The sequence below is a fragment of the Anser brachyrhynchus genome (assembly GCF_964034855.1).
Source record: "Anser brachyrhynchus genome assembly, chromosome: 26".
In the NCBI taxonomy this organism is placed as follows: domain Eukaryota; kingdom Metazoa; phylum Chordata; class Aves; order Anseriformes; family Anatidae; genus Anser; species Anser brachyrhynchus.
In genome coordinates, this window is record NC_137719.1 from 1351337 (window position 1) to 1357893 (window position 6557).

At 54.1% G+C, this 6557-nt stretch overlaps 1 long non-coding RNA gene across 1 annotated transcript; it reads left to right on the plus strand.

Moving 5' to 3' along the window:
• Positions 1-2700: 2700 nt before the first annotated feature.
• Positions 2701-4374, plus strand: LOC308183125. The gene is made up of 2 exons (XR_013942298.1): positions 2701-4032; positions 4121-4374. It is a non-coding gene; the product is annotated as an uncharacterized lncRNA (long non-coding RNA).
• The last annotated feature ends 2183 nt before the right edge of the window (positions 4375-6557 follow it).

The window sequence follows — 6557 nt, forward strand, 5'->3', positions numbered from 1 at the left end:
GGCATGGGAACTGCTTGTTGGGACACAAAATGGCAGGGATTGAAAGCTTATTTCTTCCTTTCTGGTCCTTTCTCTGCTTTATAGCCTTTTTTCTTAAATTCCTCTAGTGTAGGTGTTCACTCAGCAACGCCTCTGCCTGCAGTTGTTCTGGCAGTGGGATGCCGAGGGGATTTAATGCAGCCCGCTCCCGCTGCCCATGCTCAGTCCGTGAATGGATGTGGGCATGGCCAGCACGGACGGGAGAAAATGGGTGGATGGATGGATGGATGGATGGATGGATGGATGGATGGATGGATGGATGGATGGATGGATGGATGGGAGTTGGGAACTGAGCCTTGGGATCAGCAATGGGAGGTTGCTGGGATAGGAAATGATCAGTGGGATGGGAAGTCATGACGGTGATGGGGATTCATTAGTGTGAAATGATGGGATGGGAAATTGCTAGGTGATTTTGTGATATTGTGATCATGGTGGATTTTTTGTGATATTTTGTGATGTTGTGATCATGGTGGTGATAGGAGAGCATTAGGCTGGGAAAAAATTGTTTACATTAATAAATTTTATTGATTGTCTTGTTAATGTATTGTATGATTTGTATTATTATTTTCTATTCCTTTATTATTAAACTCTTTATCAATGCCTATGAGCTTTTATTTTCCTTCCGATTCTCTGCATGTTCACTCAGGCTGGGGGGACGTGAGCGAACAGATGTGTGGTGCTGAGCAGCCTGCCGGGTTACACCACAACAGACTTTTTGGCAGCCAAGCTGGGGCACAAAGGGTTGAGCTAACGTCACATCTGACCGGAATGTTTTAAAAGAGTGTTTCTTATAAGCTTTCTCTGAGATTGATAGTTGCTGGTCACAATGTTGATTTTTTCCTTTCTAGTGTTGTTTTTCTGTGCTTTTTCGGTGCTTTTTCTTAATCCCTTTCTTGTTGTTTATGATCCCTGGGGGCTGGCCTATGTTTGTTGATGGTTTTGCCCATTTGCAGGTAGCACGTGCTCCTCTTGCACCGACGGTGAACTTAACCCAGTATTTGTCCCCGAATGACAACCTCTGTGGTTAGACAAGGAGTTAAAAATTCCAGCCAGCGATCAGCCCTGAGGCAGGATGGCTACATGTGGCAAGGGCTGGGGGGGGATGTGGGCCGGTTTTTATCACGATTGCCACCTCCGATGGCTTTGGAATTCAGCCCTGAACAAATGTGGTATCCTACGGCGCTGCTAAAAGGTTTTAGAAAGGTGTGCCCCGATGCTGGCAGTGCCAGAGATTTACAGCTCGCCAAGTTGTCCGAGAAAAGTTTGGATTTGTTACCCGATGCGCAAGAAGCCAATCCAGACACCAGGTCGAGACACAGTTTTCTTTCAGAACTGCGCGAGTCTGGGTACCAGGTGGTTTCCCACAAAGCCAGCACATGGAAAGATTTTCCACGCCACGCTTGATACAATCTTTTATCACTACATTTCCATGCTAGTACAATCCCCTAACTTCTCACAGGTTCCAGAATTAGCCTACGGCTGACATGACAAAATGATTCTGCGCATCCTCAGAGGGGAAGGGTCTCCTCTTGGGCTGGGGTCTCTCACTCTAGGGCTGTGATTTTTTGTATTAGAATGAGGGTACTTCGTCTTAGAATAGCTTTCCATTGTTTTCCAGTGGTTTCCAACAAATGGATTAGTATCAAACTCCAGTGCACGTGTGTAGGATTTTTCCTTACAAAAGGGTCTTCTCGAGTAAATAGATTCCTAGTTATTCATCCTTTAGATAGCTCCAACTCCAGGGTCATCTTTGCCCTTGCCTGAAAATACCCATTTGGTATCTGTTCTCATGAAACAAAGTTAACGAAAAACAAACAAACAAACAAACAACACAAAACCAGTTCCTAGCACCAGCGGCTTGTTAGCTGGGTCTGCTCTGTGTGTTTTGAAGACTATTCAGTACAATTCAGCGCCTTCAAGAGAAATTGTGTGGGTCTATGAAAATGCGTCTTGATCTGATGCAAGCCTGTGACGCACCCTGAAGGCCCTCCAAGCCCTGGGATGGGCTCTGAGGCCCTTCCGAGCCCTGGGATGTTACCCGCAGCCACTCCAACCCCTTTGACGGGCCCTGCGGCCTCTCCAGCCCCGCTGACAGGCCCTGCAGCCACTCCAACCCTCTGACGGACCCTACAGCTGGCTCCGGGGACTGCCCTGTGGCATTCCCAGTCACCGATACACACAAGATGAAAGAATGGATGCACAAGTCATCTCGTTTAGTAAGGGAAGAGAGTCCTACTGAGAAGGGGAAGGAGCAATAGGAAGGCGAAGCAGACTACCCCAGTGGAGGGCCGTCCTAGGGAACAGCAGGCTGAAGACCACCATCTAAAAGCAGCAGTAACCAGGTGATCCCGATCTCTGGGTGAGCTGTGAGACATGCGGAAAGATTTCAGCTGTCCTCCAGGCGAGCACATTGTCACCTTGCTGCTGCCATGCTGGGATAACGGCTCCGGTGTCCGGGCTGTGTCTGTGCTGTGTCTGGGCTGTGTCTGGGCCGTATCTGGGCTCTGTCCGTGCTGTGTCTGGGCTCTGTGCTGTGTGTGTGCTCTCTCTGCTCTGTCTGGGCTCCGTCTGTGCTGTGCCTGTGCTGTGTCTGTGCTCTGGCTGGGCTCTGTCTGTGCTGTGTCCAGGCTGTGTCTGGGCTCTGTCCGGGCTGTGTCTGTGCTGTGTCCGTGCTGTGTCTGTGCTCTCTGTGCTGTGTCCGTGCTGTGTCTGTGCTGTGTCCGGGCTGTGTCTGTGCTCTCTGTGCTGTGTACGTGCTCTGGCTGGGCTGTGTCTGGGCTGTGCTCTGTGGTCTGTCTGTATTGGCCTCCTTTCTCCCCAGTTCTTCTCAGAGCCTGTCTTCAGATGAACAGTCTCAGTCCTTTGTCAGCCATCCCGAGACAAGCCACCACCCCTGACGGGACCGCTGAAATCAGAGGGTGCACCTTCCTGTCTGTGGTAGCAAGAACTCTCTGGTAGGCAACAAGATCCGGGACGAGCCCCTAGACTGTGAGAAAAATCTCAATAATTTTCTTCAGACAGGATCTTCTGTGGAGCTTTTTTATTCGCGATTGCAATGGCGGGCATCCTGCAAGCAGGAGCGCGCAATAAAAGTTTATCATAACCGTGTATTCCCTATTACCCGACACCTGATTTCTCCCCTGTTTCTTCATTGGCTGAGTACTACAGGTTCACAGCCTACTCGACGCACTACTATACCATATATGTACAATTTTATTTGACCAACCGTTAATTTCTCCTTATCCTTTTATTTTTTCCTTCTTCTCTTGTGACTAGAGGGCCCGTGATCTTTGCTTTTACTGATCTCGCACTGCTCATCCTGTTTTTCTTAGCTATCCTCGTTATTTTGGGACAGTGGGACCTTCCCCTTATCTGCTTAACAGAGTCCCCACTGCTATGCCACACAATGCCACTTTTGCATATGCAAGGTTAGTGGATTTTTCCACTGCAAAAACACCTTCTATTGCAAAAACACAACTTTGTTTCTCACAAGGAGAAAAAACAACACGCCTAAAGTCGAAGCCACATGCTAGAAAGAGAGGAGGATGCGCAGCACGGGAAGCTTCCCACAGAAAGGAGCTGCATTTGGGGTAAAAATCTGTCCCTTTTTATGTCATTGAGACATACGAGGGCGTAGGACACCAGCACTTCAGGTAACCAAGAGATGCTGTGCGTTTCGATCCGTCCCCCTGAGACAGCCACTAGGTGACGATGTTTCCAATTTTCTTTCAAGAAACCTTGCTTTCTCAGGCCCAGGTGTCCAGCTGCACATCGAGGACGTCCCTGGCTCCCAGGCGCAGTTCCCAGGCCGAAGGCCGAGCTCCCATCCGAACCCCCGGCCCGGCAGACATTGCTCCTGGCGTTGCGCAGCAGCCATTTCATGTCAGCCTTTGCTCATGGCAGTCAGCTTAGCGCCGTCAGTGCTGCCATCGGGGTGCCCGAGAGCCGTGTGAGGTCAGCAGAGAGTCACTGTCAGCCTTTGACCTCACAAAGGTGGGTGGCCATAAGTGCCCTGAGCGTCCAGCTCGCATGGAGTACTGCTGGTGGCACTCAAGGCATGGAGGTCTTGGTGGTGGAATAGGAGACGCCGATGTCCTGCTGGTGGAACAAGAGACGCTGACGTCCTGCTGGTGGAAGAGGAGACTTCAGGGTTCGAGGTCCTGCTGGTTAGAGGTGCTTAGGAGTGGGCAGCCTCCATCCCGGTGGCCGAGCATCTCCACGGCAGGGAGGCCGCGGGCAGCACGAGCCAGCCGCCCCGCGGGCTGACAGCAGAGGCCCCCGGGGATGAGACGTGCCCCACCTGCCTGGGCCTGCTGGCCGAGGCAGCACCTGAGTCCTGCGGGCACAGCTACTGCTGCGGAGAGCTTGAACCTCTTGTAAGTTTAGTCTTGACAAAGAAAACCCATCCTAAGTGCATTTGCCTTGCAGGCATTGGTAAGTTGGCCCTCCTGATGGATTTTCACTGCCACAGTAGTGCCTCTAATAATGCTACTGTTAATTAGTGCTCTACCCTTCCGATCTTTTACTAAGGTAGCTAGAGAGAAGTGCAGACACCTGTTTATTTCCTGGTAATACCTGCAAGAACCATCTATCTACATCTTCGCCAGATTCATCATAGCGCTCTTGGTACCGCTGATCTGTGTTGCTCTGGAATAAAGTGCAATTGTTAGCACGCCAAGTGTCCATGCCCTTGAATCTACCAGAATCGTGCAAATCCCTGTTGTGATCTCTCTCTAGCTGTGGGCTGGCTAAGCTGTCTTTTGGATGGTGAAAATGGGAAATCGTGGGGATGGGAAATGATGAGTGGGATGAGAAATGATTGCTGGGATGGGAAGACTTCCTTGGGCTGGAAAGCCATGGGGCTAGGAAATGAAAGAGATGGGAAAGCTTCCTTGGGAAGGAAAAGCATTGGGATGAGACACCTTCCTTGGGGAGGAAGTCATCCTTAAGGAAAGGCATTGGGATGGGAAATCTTCCTTGGGGAGGAAATCATTGGAAAGGAAAAGCATTGGGGTAGGGAAATCTCTCTTGGGATGGGAAATTATTGGGATGGGAAATCTTGAATGGGGTGGGTACGATTCATTGGGGTAGGAAATAGTTGGAAAAGAAATCCAAGGGATGGGAAGTCTTTGGGATGAGATCTCATGGGATTAAGAAACGCTTCGTGCTGATGGGAAATAGTTTGCATGGGAATCTGTTGGGCTGTGAAACTGTCGGGATGGGAAATCGCCGGGAGGATGAAAAGTCTTGGGATGGAAAAGTCTTGGGATGGAAAATCCTTGGGAGGGAAAGTGTTGGAGTGCGAAACCCCCCTGGGCCTGGCAAATGAGGACTGGGACGGGAAAGGCTCATGGGGATGGAAACTGATGGCGCTGGGAAGCCTGCTTGGGTAGAGAAACTGCAGTCCTCACCAAGATGGCGGTGAGGGGCTGGTCAGCCGTTGGGGCGGAGCCCCCGTTGCCCGGGTTCCCCAACGAACCGCCCCACTCTCCAGCGACCATGGCAGGTACAGCAGCGGGCTCCCGCTCCTCCCGGGGCTGCGGCCCTGCCGGCGAGCCCAGCGCCCGAGAGCTCAGCCCAGCGCCCTTTTTCCTCACAGAGAGATTCCCCAGACGGCTGCCGCCGGTGCCGCAGACGCCCAACTCCCCCTTCGTTGTCCCAGCTGAGCCGCCAACGGTGGCTGCCTGGCTGCTGCCCTCCTTCCCCGGAGCGATGGCGGTGCCCTTGCAGCCCCCCCAGGTACCCACCCTCTCCTACGCGCTGCCCCAGGCCACCGTCTGGCACGTGGTGCCGGAGGTCCAGGGGCAGGTGCTGCAGCTCCCACCCGTGGCGCAGCTGCCACCTGGGGGGCACCTCCCACCCGATGGGCACCACCTGCAGCCGGTGCAGCTCCCCCCCGTGGGGCATAACCTGCAGGTGGTGCAGCTCCCCCCTGTGGGGCATAACCTGCAGGTGGTGCACCTCCCACCCGAGGAGCATATCCTGCAGCCGGTGCAGCTCTCCCCCGTGGGGCATAACCTGCAGGTGGTGCAGCTCCCCCCCGTGGGGCAGCTCCCCCACACCGCTCTTCCCTGTGCCCCTGTCTGCCAGTGCGGACAGCCCATGGTGACGGGGACACTGGTGCCCCACCATGCGCTGGGGCTGGGGCCCAGGGCCGTGCTCCACGGGGAGCCCCTGCACCCCGCAGGCACCTGCCTGTTGCAGGCCCCCGCCCACCGCAGGCCCCCGCCACCCCTCGTCCCGGGGCCTCGGCTCCGGGGGCAGGCGCTCCCCACGCCCCGCACCGTGACCAGCAGCCAGGGGCAGCTGCCGGAGCCCTGCGACCACGCCGTGGGGCTCAGCGAGGACCAGGGGCCCCCGCTGCCTGACCCCACTCCCCCCGAGCCTTTCCTGGCTCCATCGACCCGCAGCACCCAGACGGCGACGCCCGACGGTGAGTTTGGCGCTGGCACAGCCGCCCCGTTGTCGCCCCACACCCATGAGCCATGGGAAAGCTGACATCGCCCGTCTTGGGGGAT